The sequence below is a fragment of the Alligator sinensis genome, unplaced genomic scaffold (assembly GCF_000455745.1).
Source record: "Alligator sinensis unplaced genomic scaffold, ASM45574v1 scaffold451_1, whole genome shotgun sequence".
Lineage (NCBI taxonomy): Eukaryota > Metazoa > Chordata > Crocodylia > Alligatoridae > Alligator > Alligator sinensis.
Window position 1 is genome coordinate 311,729 of NW_005842097.1, and position 15,645 is coordinate 327,373.

The 15,645-nt window shown below is 42.7% G+C and overlaps 1 protein-coding gene across 1 annotated transcript in view; it reads left to right on the forward strand.

Moving 5' to 3' along the window:
* Positions 1–253: 253 nt before the first annotated feature.
* Positions 254–15,645, forward strand: part of TMCC1 (transmembrane and coiled-coil domain family 1) — a 169,903-nt gene continuing 154,511 nt past the window's right edge. The window contains 2 exon segments of the mRNA XM_014520195.2: positions 254–3,022; positions 6,009–6,251. The gene's annotated coding sequence lies outside the window, so the exon portion shown is untranslated.

Sequence of the window (15,645 nt, forward strand, 5' to 3'; positions counted from 1 at the left end):
GTGTAGAGGCGCTCTTGGGCGCTGGTGCGCTCTGTGTGTAACGGGGGCCAGGGGGGGCTTAGGGACCCCGGTGCGCGCTGCGTGTAACAGGGGCCGGGGGGCTTAGGGATTCCCGGTGCGCGCTGCGTGTAATGGGGCCAGGGGGGGCTTAGGGACCCCGGTGCGCGCTGCGTGTAACAGGGGCCGGGGGGCTTAGGGATTCCCGGTGCGCGCTGCGTGTAATGGGGCCAGGGGGGGCTTAGGGACCCCGGTGCGCGCTGCGTGTAACAGGGGCCGGGGGGCTTAGGGATTCCCGGTGCGCGCTGCGTGTAATGGGGCCAGGGGGGGCTTAGGGACCCCGGTGCGCGCTGCGTGTAACAGGGGCCGGGGGGCTTAGGGATTCCCGGTGCGCGCTGCGTGTAATGGGGCCAGGGGGGGCTTAGGGACCCCGGTGCGCGCTGCGTGTAACAGGGGCCGGGGGGCTTAGGGATTCCCGGTGCGCGCTGCGTGTAATGGGGCCAGGGGGGGCTTAGGGACCCCGGTGCGCGCTGCGTGTAACAGGGGCCGGGGGGCTTAGGGATTCCCGGTGCGCGCTGCGTGTAATGGGGCCAGGGGGGGCTTAGGGACCCCGGTGCGCGCTGCGTGTAACAGGGGCCGGGGGGCTTAGGGATTCCCGGTGCGCGCTGCGTGTAATGGGGCCAGGGGGGGCTTAGGGACCCCGGTGCGCGCTGCGTGTAACAGGGGCCGGGGGGCTTAGGGATTCCCGGTGCGCGCTGCGTGTAATGGGGCCAGGGGGGGCTTAGGGACCCCGGTGCGCGCTGCATGTAACGGGGGCCAGGGGGGGCTTAGGGACCCCGGTGCGCGCTGTGTGTAACGGGGCCCGGGGGGCTTAGAGACCCCCGGTGCGCATTGCGTGTAATGGGGCCCGGGGGGGCTTAGAAACTATGGTGCGCGCTGTGTAATGGGGGAGGGAGCCAGCAAAGGAGACTCATAGGCGGAGCAGGGGGCAGCACTGGCCACGGCCTGCTTGGGTGGAGACAAAACCCTGTTACACAGTCACGGCCCTCGGCGCGGGACCAGCCAGGTCTTCCTGAGCCAGAACAGGCAGCATTCGGAGCCACAGCTGCTCATCACTTTTCAGCTTCAGCCAGGCTTCTTATCTGGAAAGCTAAAAACCAGCCCGAGGGCAGCCTGAGGAGGCCGTGGGTCCTTGGGAAGGGGCAGGTGGCAGAGGAGGTGGTGGAGACCATCTTGTGTGCACCAGGCTGGTCAGAGCGGTACTAGAGTAACAGGCTTTCCTCCCTACCCCAGAAAAGTTGCAGAGAGGATGGAGTCGAAGTAGATTAGCCTGGATGTCCTGCCCTTGCGTTGTCCAGGAGAACTGCCCCTATCTTAGCTTGAGAATGGGGCAGGCGCAGGATGGGACACTGAGCATCTTGGTGGAGTAGAAGCTTTTGGTGGAGACAAAATCGCGTTGCATTTGTAACCCTCTCAGTTGCGGTAGCAACCATCTGCAAGTGGGCCAATGCAGTCTCATCTTCCTAAGCCTGAGCAGGCAGCATTAGTGCTGCCCTGGCTACTCTTAGCTTTTCCCAGCTTCAGCAAGGTTGAAGGAAGAAGCTAAAAATCAGCTCTTACTTCAATCATCCTGAACAAGCTTTGAGCATCAGTAGAGACATTCATGGGAGAGGAGGGATCAGAGACCGTCCTGTGTGCACCGAGATGGTCAGAGCAGCGCTAGCGTAACAGACTTCTCCCCCCTTGGAAAAGTCCTAGAGGGGATGGAGTAGAAGTAGAGCAGTTGGGACATCCTGCCCTTGCAGCTACCAGAACTGCTCACCTCTAGCTGGTTCTGTCCAACTGCTCGTAGCTTGAGGATGCGGTAGAGCCTTCGAATAGATTATTTGTTGATATAACTTGGTGGAAACCTGTGCGCTTTCTTCTGTCCTGGTGGTCACCACATGTAGAGCTGATTCTTTTGCTGGGCTGCTTCCCTGGAAGCACTCCCTCCAAATCATTTGTCTCTCACTTTGGGAAGTAAGTTCAGCTCCCCAGCAGACAGCCTTCTGTCAGAGTTCACTCTGGTGGCTCAGTGAATTGCACTACTCTGGAAATGGCAGATACATGGCAGCAAGTTAGAAATTGATGATACTTTTAGTTCTTGATACTGTCTAGGCTCAGTGATAAGCCATAGGATTTGCACCACTTTAATAATAAGCAAAGGGTGTGTGCTTAGTATGAAGACGTATCTAACATTTTTAGGCTGTATATTTGTTTTTTTCTGCCAGAACAAGTTACCCCTTATACAAATTTAATATCATTTATACTAATCCTACCAGCTAGTCCTAACAAACCAGACCTACCAGCTAGTTTTTAACAAGTATTAAAAATGATAGGTCTTTCAGTGATTCATGCTTTGGATCTGTGGTGTAACTGAGTCTCAGCTACTTGTAGTTTTTAATTGCTGTCGATTTACTGACTTATAGAGATCATGCTAGTGTCCAAGATAAGATATGCTAGGTGTGTTCCAAAGACAGCAGTTTTAGCTCATCGATCTATACACTGCACTGTGCTTACAGATGACTTTACTGTACTGCCTTTGCTGTTTGCTTCTGAAATTGGCCATCTGAGTGAGCTGCCTGTTCAGAGTTTTTACTTCAGTTAACTACACACTACACTGTGTACTGGTACTCTGCCCTCCTTGTAAGCGAGCACAACAGCTGTTTGATTAAAAATCACTGGTAAAAACTGAGTTAAAGAAACGCTAAGTGGCGTTCAAAGGCAGAATTCCTCAGCTAGATTTCTACCTTTTCAAGGGCTCCTCCTCATTCCCTAGTGTAGTTCTATGGCCTCCATCCTTCTCAAGCTATCTTGTTACCTATATGGAAACTCCCTTCGCTTAGTTTCATATTCTAGCCCCCCCACTCCCCACTCATATTTTTCTTTCTTTCTTTCTTTTTTTTTTTTTAATTAGGAGGAGGGGAAAAAACTGGGTTTGAGGATTGAGATTCCTGAACTTGGTTCACAACTCATTTTATGAGCTGTGAGTAGTTTCACTTCGCTTGACTCTGTTTCTTCATCCGTAATATATGGATGCCTGCTCTTGTCTGCATATGCCTTACAGGGTTGTCATGAAGTCTACTGAATGATTGCAGAGCACTTGGGGCACCTGTAAACATGCAGCGAGGCTGCACTGTACTAAAATGGGGGAAATGTATTGTAAGGAGAAGTAGATATGTTTTCCTTCTGAACTGATAAATGACCAGGGATCCTGGTTTTCTCTGATTAAAAAAAAATCCCCATTTTTTTAATTAAAATAGTAACCCAAAATCCAGACTTTTTCCATGATCAAAAGTGTTTCATTTTGGGGGGGCGGGGGTTTATCAGAAAACCCAGGATCCCTGTAAATGATTCTCTTAGCCATTCAGGAGCCTCTTTCTGTACCCAGTCTCCATGGTGTGGACTATGCTCCATCCCCAACGTCTCCATTTGTTTCTGGCTTGTAGCAGATGCTAGAAATCAAAATCTGGAATGTGGCTGCATGTGTTCAGTTGCACTCCTGCCGAGAGTATGTGCTATCTGTTGTCCAGAGTTAGTGTCTTCATGCACATTGCCTCTAGTGAAGTTCGCTTTGCCAACAGCTTCTTTTAGACCTTTCCCTTCTCTCCCACAACGAAGCTAGTTAAAATGCCTTATTTAATGTACCTCTAGTATTAGAATGGCAGAGTCATGTCACTTCCATTCAATTGGGGTATATTTTATAAACCCCAAAGTTGGTAAATTGGCTTTTTATTAAAAAGTTGAGGCCAGAAATTTAATGTAAACACAGCCTGGGGTCAGTGATTAGAAACTTGGGAGTTTCATCCTAAATGCTTTATTTTAGAATCTAAGAAAAATAATGTTACCATGTTTAAGACAGCAGGTATTGTTGATACACAGTGAATCTGTTCAACAAGAACTAGATTATGAGCATCTCCCCATGGCAGGGGATCAGACTTGATGATCTGCTCAGGTCGCTTCTGACCCTACCAGCTGTATGTTTCCAACTATATGTTTCATAAGGTGTACTCTTTTGCTCAGGTAAGTTAGAATGAGAGGTCAGCAGATTCCTGCAGAATCTCTTAGGACGCAATTTGGCTGCATACTATGCGAGAAGGAAATACATTAAATTGCCAGAAGTAGTCAATTAATGTCGGTCTTCAAGCCTCTGTTTATAGTGCTTGACTGAGATGGTTTAGTCGGGGGTGATTCTGCTTTGTATAGGGCACTAGTCCCTTCCAGCCCTGCTTTTCCGTGCTTTGCTTTGACTATTTTCCTTTCCTTTTATAAAATGCTGCTGTTTCAAAAAAACCTCCTAAAGGCTGTACCAAAATACACAAATGTATTTCTCCTATTGCAGTCCTTAGGGGCCTGGTGGTGAACCAGAGCCACGCGGCAAATGCAGAACACAAAGATGTTGCCTGCCCCAAATAAATTAGTCTGTATGATGTGTCCTTCAAAGTAAATTCATTAATAAGGCTGAAACTCTTGAGTGCTTGTGTAGAACAGCATATCCAGTATAAAACATCCCAGGTCACGTTTTGGGTCCTCTCCTTGCTGCAGTGTCTTCCATTATTCATTGACCCTTTTTACCATGAGTTTGTGTTATTCCTTGGTGCATGACATAGCCTCTCTTTAGTGGTGTGGTGACAACATAGGTCATGGAACCAGGGTGCCAAAGGATGGTATGGAATGTTTAGGTTGTTCCCAGGATTCATGTTAGCTGGGCTAGTATGCCCATCCTATTGTTTAGGCATGAAGGAAGATATCAATAAGAATTGGTTCTCAGGCTGCTAACAGCAGTAGAAGTGATATCCTCATTTCTGGGTAATATTACATTATCCTAGGTAGATTTAACTGAATACTGTATAAGGACCTTAGGTTTTCCAAAGTGTAAAATATTCTATCCTGTATCTGCCTTAGGTCTTCAGGATGTAAATTGAAGCGGTACTTAAATTATCCTCAGTACAGTGCCTTATCTGCGGGTTCATTTTTTGTCAGTCAGTAGCAGTGTGAAACTGGCCAACTTTTGCTCAATTTCACGGCTACTGTTCAGGAACCATAGGCAGTTGCTTTGGTGTATGTGGCCAACCTAAATGGAGGCAGATAATTATGCTATTTGCAGGAAGACAACCACTTGCAGGGAGAGTGGCTGCAGGAAAAGGTTGTAGAGACCCTCCTGTACTCATGAGGGAGATGGGGTGGCAAATAATAGCAGCTTTTTACCTATGGGGAAGAAAGAGGTTTAAATTTATCAGAAGTTGGAAAAGATTTAAATATGTAATCAGGCTTCAAGGAAGCATGCTGGTGAGAGATATGGTATGGTGTGGGCACTATGTTGGGAGTCATTTTTATAACCTCTAGTGCTTGCTTCATGGTGTAAGGTGCATTCCTGTCTTTACTGGGATCAGATGACAGATTTCTGGTGAGGAAAAAATCCTCCTCTAATCTTAAAAATAAAGAGTTAAATGCTTGTTCTCACAGGACAAGCTGATCTGATTTTTGCTAAATTCAGACCATATTTCTAAACAAATACATATGGAGTTTATACAAGCATTTACCACAACTGCTCTTGCATGGACAGTAATTCTGAATCGATTTATGGCCACCAGATTCTGAAAATTTGGGTCTTAGACTCCTTGATGTGAGAGTGCTTTTTTCTCTTATTGTCTTCTAATTGCCTTGCTTAGTTCATAATCAGAATGGTGGGGAGGAGGAGGGAGAATGGGGTGTTTAAAGATTATATAAGATTCACCCAACTGTTACGGTTAAGGGGAGCAGGGAGTTAATTTTTTGAAAGCTGTCACTTGGATTTGGGTTTCATCTCTGTGTTGCAGTTTAGCTTATGTTAAAAGCCCAGTGTTCACAGTAATAGTTAATACTCTGTCCCCTGCATCATACTGTAAAGCATGAATCTACATTGCTGATTCACAGCTGATCAGCCATTAATGGTTTTTCTGTTTCTTGCTGTGCTTGTTTAATTCCAGCAGGTCTTATTCCTATACAAGGAAGCATTTTTGCCAAGGCTTGCTCTGCACTGACCTGCACTATTGATGATAGTTGTCTACAAATGCAGAAGACCTATTTTGCACCCCAACCCTCAGACGGTTTCCCATCTCCTAAGGAACTGATCCTTCTTTGTCTTTTGAATGAAGCCTTTTTGAAGATTTTGGATTATAACTGCAAGTGAATCTATGCAAGGAAAGAAGAGCTAGTGTGGATATTTGTTTGAGGTATGTATATCTATTATAATGTACTCTTTAAAGAAAGTGGTATTTCCTGTCTGTTTAAAGAAAAGAAAATAAAGTAATGGCACTTGGCGGAGGGAGGGAGAAGTTGGTGTTGCTGCATTAGCTTCGCCTTGCCTTAGTTGAGCTGTTTTGATTTGACATGCAGTTGCCCTTAAATACAAATTGCTAAAATATAAAGAACACAGTAGAATAAATTAGTTGAATATGCATATGTTCAGTGGTGCATTACAGACACCAGAATATCAAAACGGCATTAGATGTGAGCTGACCTGATTTGAACCTGCTGTGGAAATGTTCAAAAGGTTCCTTTTAGAATAGTGAGTAACTTTGTACAGTGTAAACTGAGCCCTCTGTCCACATGTTCACTCCTCAGTAGCACTTAAAATTTTATAAAGCTTTTTATCTTCAAAGTATTTCGCTAACATTAGCTGAATTTCACAATCCTCTTGTGATGTAAGTGTCTGCATTTCTAATATATGGAGAAGATGGGGAGTTGGAGGAAATGGAAAGATTTGCTCAAAATCAGAAGGTGGCTATTAACAGTAGCTAAACCAGGACATCCCATTTCTCTGCTCTGGTCACGCATCTTGAAAACCATTGACCCAGGAGGAAAGTATATTGCACTTCATCCCAGGATTTTAAAATGTTCTGTGCTTGTTGGTGCATGATACCTTACAGTACCTTTTTGTGAGCTATGAAAATATATCCAACCTATAGAAATTTACAGCCTCAGTAACTGAGGTATAAAAGTCTAGAGCAGCTAGGACTCTTGTCCTTTGTGTTAACTGCAAGACTGCCTTCCCCATATAATGTGATATGAATATGAAAGTGTCCCGAATGTCCCAAGGACTAGAAAGCAGCAAGCTGTTTGTCTGACTACTTCCTGTCTTCGGGTCATATTTAGCTGAGTCTTTCTAATAGTAAAAAATGAAATTAAAAAAAAAATCAGACCTTGAAATGTGATATTGCTGCCATCCATTAGGGTTGTATCTTCAGGCCTTGAAGTAATTGTGTGCATTGATATTACCTACTGACATTTTTCCTTTATGATTTTTTATAAATGCTACCATCTCTTTATTTCCATCTTCAACTTTCGTCCTCTAGTGCTCGCACTAATGCTCACTGGAAGTGGCAGGCAGTTTCACTGTAGTGGAATTTAGCCAGACCAGTTCACTGTTCTGAAATTCTTAGCTTAAAAACCAACAAAGCTGATGCACTGAAGTGGTGTATAACTGACACCTACACCCAGTTTATGAGATGAGTGTTTGTACTGGCTGAATGCATATGGTGCAGCATACATAACCCCTGAAATTCAAAGGACAGGGGGAAGAGAAACTTTAGTGCAGGAAACCAACTCTACTGTTAGGTTACCCTCTGAGACAGTCACCACTTTCGGATTAGACTAGACCGGGGAAGGAAGTGGATTTCCTGACTCTCAAAATTTTTCAAGATTATTTTTTTAATGAAAGAAATAGAGACCTGTACACTTATCCAAAAATATCCAGTAACCCCATGGCTGGGCCGTTGCCAGAAATGGGAAGACCATGGCTCATGTCTTTGCTTATACAAGAAAATACATAATCTTTTGCCAGAGTAGGGACTCAAACTGTGGTCTTCCACATCCCAGGTGAGTGCCCTGACCCCTGTGCTCTTGGCTGTTCTGCGGTGAATGAGGGTGTCTGAATTTTGGCTAAAGAAATCAGGGCTCGTAGACAGAGGTGATGTCTTTTATTAGACCAACAAAATTTTTGCAAAATAATTTCTTTAATGCAAGCTTTTTGGCTTGAAATTGATTTTTGGCTAAAACTTCAGCCCATATTAAAATAACTGGGTACCCACAGAAGTATTTGGTTCTGATGAATTGGCATTTTCTGTAAGAAGAAAAACTTATTTCATTGCAGAACTTCTGCCTTGCTGTGCCTCGGAGCACGTCGGGAGACCTAGATTCTATTCCTGTCCCTGTCCAAGACAAGTGTGTGATCTTAAGCAAGTCACCTAACCTTATTTTACAGTTGAGATAACCCAAGCACAAAATGTGATTTGCAATCCTTCATAAACACTAAACAATTCTCTGAAAGGTGTTATTTAAATACTGCTTTGCTTTATCTTCAGTACTCGGGATTGTGCTGTAAATAAGCTTGAATATTAAAGAAGTTTGCAGTTGAAGTTAATTAGGGGCTAAAAGTGACCTTTTTTGCTTGCGATAAAAGATAGTCTGAGAGATGACTTTGTATGGTATGTCTGGAGGGAACAGCGTATCAAAAAGAAGATTTCCTTACTGGTTAGATAGTGTCTCTCTCTTGAAGGAAAAAGAAAAAATACTTTCCAATTATGGGGCTGAGAAGTGTGGCATGAGTGATGTATTGACATGGGTTATAGTCATGTGAGCAGATGTCATGAGACAACAGTATGATTATTTCAGCAGGATTATGAGAGTGTTAAAATGCAGCACTTCTTGGTTATGAATTTGTTTGGTCCCATTTTCTTTATTAGTCTCTTAATCTTACTTCATTGTCATGTTCTTGAAGCAGTGGACCCCCAACAATATTATAATGGTTGGGAACATTAAAAGTCTGAGTCTTTACTGTTTTTAACAGATAAAGCCTCCCATATAGAAATGTTAAAGCAATTTATGACCAAAGCTGGGGCATTCTTGGAAAGTAAGCAATTTGTTTTCTTAACTATAAGAAAAAGTGGTTACAATTGCACTATACAACAAGACCGAGGTGGAACAGTGACTAAAATGTAAGTGTCTTGACTCCCAGCCTTTGTCTCTGACAACTAGACTGCACTGAGTAGTTGGGCAGATAGTGTGTATGTATGTATGTGCCTGTGTGTCCAAAACGTAAAAATGTTTTTTCTGCCTTAACTTCAAGAACTACTATGTGAGCCTAGTCTAAGTCAGTTAACCAATATGTTTTCAGGACCAGTTTTTGTTTCTGCTGCAGCTAAAAGGATACCATTTTCAATCACCTGTCAACTCTTATAGGTTTTTTTTGCTCAATTAAGGGTGCCCCAGAGCTCCTCTTCCTGGTAGTTGCCACTGTCATTAAAAATAGATGAATTCTTCACTACTTAAAACTTTATGCTTCACTGGCTATTGATTGATCCTCCAGTCCTGCGAATGTGGTTCTTTCACTAATGTACTCAAAATGTGTGCTGTATATCATCTTGCAAGTCTTCCTCTAAGGGGAGGCTACAAATTGTAAGTTAAGAAACTTGTTGCCTCTTTGTTACTCTTTCTGTTGCAAAATTTCTTTTAAAAATGATGGTACAGTATTATGTGTAGACCTTAAGTGGATACATGCAATTATTCAGATAAGCTTTTTTTAAATTTATGATTCAGTAACAAAGAGTGATGGTCATATTATGGGCATGTAGTTTGGCTCCCCCCCATGTTTCTTCAACTAATGCTTGTATATAGTCATTGTTTTATTTGCTAAAGTCTCACTTTTTACCTGCATGATAAAGTGTCTCTCCAATTTTTTATTTTAAGCTAGCTTGAGATCATCACTTTGTCCAGAGAAAGTTTGAGCTGTCATTTTGTATGTTTGTGTTGATGAAGTATTTTTTTGTGTTGATTCAAATTAGGGGTGGCTGCATTTAGGTAGACAAAATTTTTATAATGATGATAAGCTTTGGCCAGATTTGCTAACTGAGATTGTTAAAGGTGTCTAAAGGACACCAGCTGCTTCCTAAGATTTAATGCACCTTAAGCTTGCTAAAAAAATTAACATAATTGCTAACAATTCAAGTGAGGCCAGACTGCCAGCATCCTTCAAATGAGTAGCTGATAAGCCTTGCTCAAGAAATAGCGAAATCACCAATCAGAGACTATTTGTGGTGCCCTTTTTGTTTTTTCCTTTTTTAGCAACATTATTGAGGAGATGGGGTGACAAGAGACAATAGCTCAAAAGTTTTCTATTCATCCCCCCCCCTTTTGTTATAACAAATATTTTGGGGATCCCTTCCTTTATGAAAATAATGGTCATGTCTCCTGACCATTGAGTCCCATTGAGAATGTTAACCTCAAAGATAAAAGCCACGCATTAGCAATGTCTGGAGGCCTCTTGAGTTCCTTCAGTAATTTTCAAGCGTTGGTGTTGAGCTGGAAATCTAGTTTCCTTCATTTCCCATCAGTAGAGCTTAGTTGTCAGTGCTGTATTCTTCCACTGATAAGTTTCACTATTAGTCTTTGCTACATCAGTATTTCTGATGTGGTTTTTGCTCAGCAAGATAAATTTGCTTGTGTGAAGTTCTTTACTGTCATAGCTGGACAGATTTTATAATACCTGAGCTAACTCGGGTATCTTTATACCACAATGCAGTCTTCATTGTAGAGCTGCCATCAGAAATACCATGGGTGGTATTGAGTAACTGCTCTTCCCAATTCTATAGCACTGGTTCACCTCCTGGATTTGTTTTTTGTGTATTTGTTATGTATTTGAGTACATAGTTTCACAGTAGCTAGGGTCAGGAGGGACATGAACAGATCATCTAGCCTGACCCCCTGCCACAGGCAGGAATGAATGCTGGGTTCACAAGACCCCAGACAGGTGATCATCCAACCTCCTCTTGAATTTGCCCAAGGTAGGGGCGAGGACCACTTCCCTGGAAAGTTGGTTCCAGATTTTGGCCACCTTAACTGTTAAAAATTGCCTTCTGATCTCTAACCTAAACCTATTCTCCATCAGCTTATTACCATTGTTCCTCATCACCCCAGGTGGTGCTGGGGAGAAAAGGGCTCTACCTATTTGCAGTTGATCTCCCCTGATGAGTTTGTAGGCAGCCACCAGGTGCCCCCTCAGCCTCCTCTTGCTGAGGCTGAACAGGTTCAGGTCCCTCAGTCTCTCCTCATAGGGCCTGTTCTGCTGCCCTCTCACCAAGCGGGTGGCCCTCCTCTGAACCCTCTCCAGGCTGGCCACATCCCTATCTACATAACAATTCTAAACCTTTTCTATGTGACTTAGTGTACAGTTTCATTGTTCCCATTACCTACCCAGCATGAAGTTTGCTGAAGTTTGGTAGTATCAGTGGACTAACTTTAGTTTGGCAAGGATAGTGCCTGAGGAACGTGATTTTTGGAGAGCTTTGAGGTGCATTATTTAATGGTATTTTTTTAAGCCCCACTTTCTGTTGGGGTTTCACCTTGCTTCAGAAAGAGATATGCTTTACCCACTGGGATTTTATATCTGGATTGGGATCACTTCTCTCAAGTGTGGTCTACTCAGATTTATCCTTGACTTCATGACCTTCAGATTGGGTTACTGCAGGGCTAAATGGGAAGCTACTGCTGAAAGAGAATGTGATGGCTAGTTGCTTAGCAGGGCAGGCTGCAGGGACTGCATTCCACGTTGGCATTTGATGTTTAATAACATCTCGGCTAGCTTTGTATTTGCTACTGGGTGCAATTCAGGACGTTGATATCAAGTCCTCAGCTATTTGGGACAAAGTTAGTTGACGATGGATTGATTCTCTGTGTGCCCCCTTCAGCAGTGGAGGTGAACAATATACTTTTGCTAACAAGCCTGGAATACAGGCCTCATGCAAACTTTAACTCTTCCATTTTTCAGTGGGTTTTAGCCTTTTAAGATTTTGAGCATTTTTTTCCTCTATCAAGATGGAAATATCTGAAGATGGACTGACACATTACTCAGTTCAAAATTGCAAGAGACCATTTAGTAATCTTTGTATGAGGAGGATGACAGCTGGTCACGAGATGTTAAGCTGTACTTCTAGTTTTGCTGATGGCTGGGTGCTGATTGGCCGTTGGTTGCTAGGATCTTTTAAACCTGTTATTGTAGTAGGATGCAATACTAAGATTTCCACAAACCGGTGACAGTTCCTTGAAGACCAGGAAACTTTCCTTACAAGGAACTTTGTTTTATAGTTTTTTTTTAGGTGGAGAGACAATTGTACAGCATATAAACATAAAATATTCTTTAAAATGCTGGCTTCAGAAGAATTTACTCCAGAGGAGCTGTTAACTGAAGGTGACCTAAGGCAACCTTCTCTGATCAGGTGGCACAAAACATGCACTTACTGGTCCAGAGGCTTATTATGGAGATGCTAACAGGTGAAGACAGTGCAGTTTGCAGATCATAAAAATTAAGGGTAGGGCCTAGAAGCTGCACCTGTAAGGAGACTGATTAATATTTAGCTTCTTGATTGCATTTCCAGTTTCTAGGCTCTTCTGAAGAGTTTGCAATGCTACTCTTATTGGTGTATCCCCCTCACCCCCAGTCTTTTTGGGGGTTTTATTACCTGGAAGATGTCACAGCCTTTTTTAATTTATGAAAAGTGTGTATGCGCATGTGCAGGTTAACATACAAATACTTGTCCATATGGGAAAGGCATTAGAGAGAGTTCACTTAAAATAGTCTCTCATGATAGCCGTTAAAGTGTGTTCCATCTAAGTTCAAAGGAATTTGGAGCTAACCACTGTAAACTACTAAACAAAAGCTGTTGGATTTCTTCATGTGAAAGGGTTATACCTAATAACATCTGGGAGTGGGAAGAAAGGCTGAGCCATCAAAAGATCAAAATTTACTCCATCTTAGACTTGTGGTTCTGCCATCCTATCATTTTTTGGTTTCAGTCTCAAATATTTAACCGGCTCCCAAGTTTTGAGGTAATTTCAGTAAAAATTGTTTTTAGTTGGATGGTTGGGGGTTTTATAACTTTTTAGTTGGGGGAACTGTTAAGTTGTCATCCTGACTAATTTGGTTGCATGCCAGTCCATTACTGACCTCTTTTTTTGAGTTGTTGGCTTGCTGGTTGTATTGCTTTATTTTTTCAGTTTTAGTTTAATGTTACAAAGAGGAGCTTGGCTTTAGCGGTATGCTTTCTTGACTATTTTATTTTAATACATGAAATAAAGTTAGTGAAAGAAACATGATTTGGCATTTTCTAATAAGAAACATGGGTCCAGAATCCTTGAGGACCTGGATCATAACTTTAGATAGTTAACCCAAATGCCTGATCAAGCCCAGGCACCCTCCCTCAGCGCACACACACACAATTAACTGAAGGTTCTGATGAGCCCCTGACATAGATGGTCCACAGAGAAGGCTCGACCTATGTTTCTGCAGCGCACATGCATGCAGGTTTAACAGAACAAGTTCATTGTGCCACGATATCAATGAAAGCTTATTTACTCATGCTTTGGCCAGCAATTGGTAGGCGGGGAAAGTTGGCTCCTTTAGAAATGGGCCTGTTAGTAACTGACAACATCATCTAGGTTTCATTTTTTCTATTTTAGTAGCTATAAGCCCAAAGTGTCCTTGCAACAAGCTTATAGGCATCAGACCATTGAACTGGCAGTATAATTGTGAATGCATCTAGATGTCTGAACAGTGGTTACATTTCTAAAAAAAAAAAAAAATGTGACTGACCTAAAAGTTAGTTCTTTATATAACCCTGTAGAAACATCTCCTTATAAATAAGTAGAAGTTTTGGGAAAACCATCCCTTCCTTCTTGAGCACAAAATCTTCATGCCGGTATTTAACATGATGAAAAATCCCATCTGTTTGTTGTTGGGCAAATTGTTACAGAGGTGATCGGGTAAATCAGTGTGTGTGTACTCTTTGGTAAAGTTGGTTGGTAGCACTAGGCTCTTTTTATAAGATGTCAGCTGTGTCCACACTTGATCTTATCAATCAAGTGTTCCTCTGGAAAGATAAATGGTGAATTTGAACTATATATTGACTAAGTGAGCTATTGAAACTTGATAACAGCATGTCGAAACAACTTATTCAGTTATGTGGCCTTGAAATATAGTGAAAGGCTAGAAAATGGCTCTAAAAATGAAGTCCAGATAGTGAATCTTGAGAATTTTCCACCCCCTGCCTAAACTTGATCTGCCCTTTGTAGTCCATATTCTCCTACCAAGATAACTGAAAAGGATTTGGGACAGTTAAAAACACTGACAGTGTAAACTACAACACTTTTCCCATTTGTATTCTGTCTGACAGGAGTTGGGAGAGTCAAAGTTTTTCTCTTTGCTGTTACAGTAAAGCAAGACTGCTCAGGAATGTCTTTACAGCTCCATCTCAAACGCTGTATAACATCATTATGAAGCAATACAATGACATAGGTTTCTGAAATGTCTTTTTTTGTCTTTTATAATACTGATTTTGTTAGTCTATGGGGTAATGTTTCTTTTAAATTTGCAAAAATGTTTTTCAGCCCCCAAAAGTATAAACCCACTGACAGAGCCATCCCTTGTGCCGGGGGGGCAGCAAATCGGGGCAACCACGTCGGACACTGTGCTTTGGGGGGCTCTGCAGACAGTGCCGAGGTTGCCACCACTTTGCACGGCCACCAAATGCCACCGGCTTTGCTTTCTGACTGCTTGCTGCCACCCCTCCCCCTCCTCCCCCCCACAGGCCCCACACACCTCTAGGGTCAGCCCTGCCCACTGATGCCTTTTTGACATTGTAAGGACATTTTAATCATTTAATACAATTATTGTAGAAGGTTTTTAATATCTCTGCAACCATCTGGTTTGCCTCTTCTGAATGCTGTGACATCCGCCCCATTTTCCTGAGAAATACACCCAAGTGGGAGTGGGGTAGACACAGATCAATTATTCATGAACAAAGTGACTTGAGGCATTTGCAACCCAGCTCTCATTGCATTACTTTCAGCAGAAGGAACATAGATTGCTACTGTTGCTGTTTAAACATGTGCTGCACCATACTGAACAGGACGTTGCTTGCAGGGTGTGGTTTTTTTCTTTTGTTTTTTTCTGCATGCTCAGCTAATGAACTTTAAATACCCTATGTGTGACAATTTGAGAAGAGCATTGCTAATTTGCATAAAGACTTAAGAGCTTTTAGGGGAACATTGGGTTTTGCAGATCACTGACTAACAGTAGAAACTAGATTCTGATGAATAGAAGTGCTGTTCCTAGCATACTCATGACAGTGTGATCTCACATGCTCATGTAATATTGAAGAGGAATGTGTCATGCTAAACTATCAGGTTGTAAAGATCATGCAGCGGACTCTTGTAATGGGAATCGGCTATCGCTTCAGGCATGACTTCAGCAAGTAATAATGACAAGTTACTGCTTAATCTGCTTAATCACTTTTCCTCACTTTATTCACAGCTGCCTTTGGCTCTCAACATCAGAACTCTTGAAGTTCCCATGGCAGATGCACAATGTCATGTAAAACCACAATGGTAGGGATTGTGGTTAGCTAAAGAGAGGTTCCCATTGCTTTCTAAACAGTTAGTTCCCAAACTATTTGAACTTGTCAACTCTCAATTTCTAATGGCTCACCATGCCCACTAATCAGACTTTAACTTGAAATAATTTTATACATTGAAAAGCTGCATTGGGTCCAGAACAATATGAAGAACAGCTGTGAA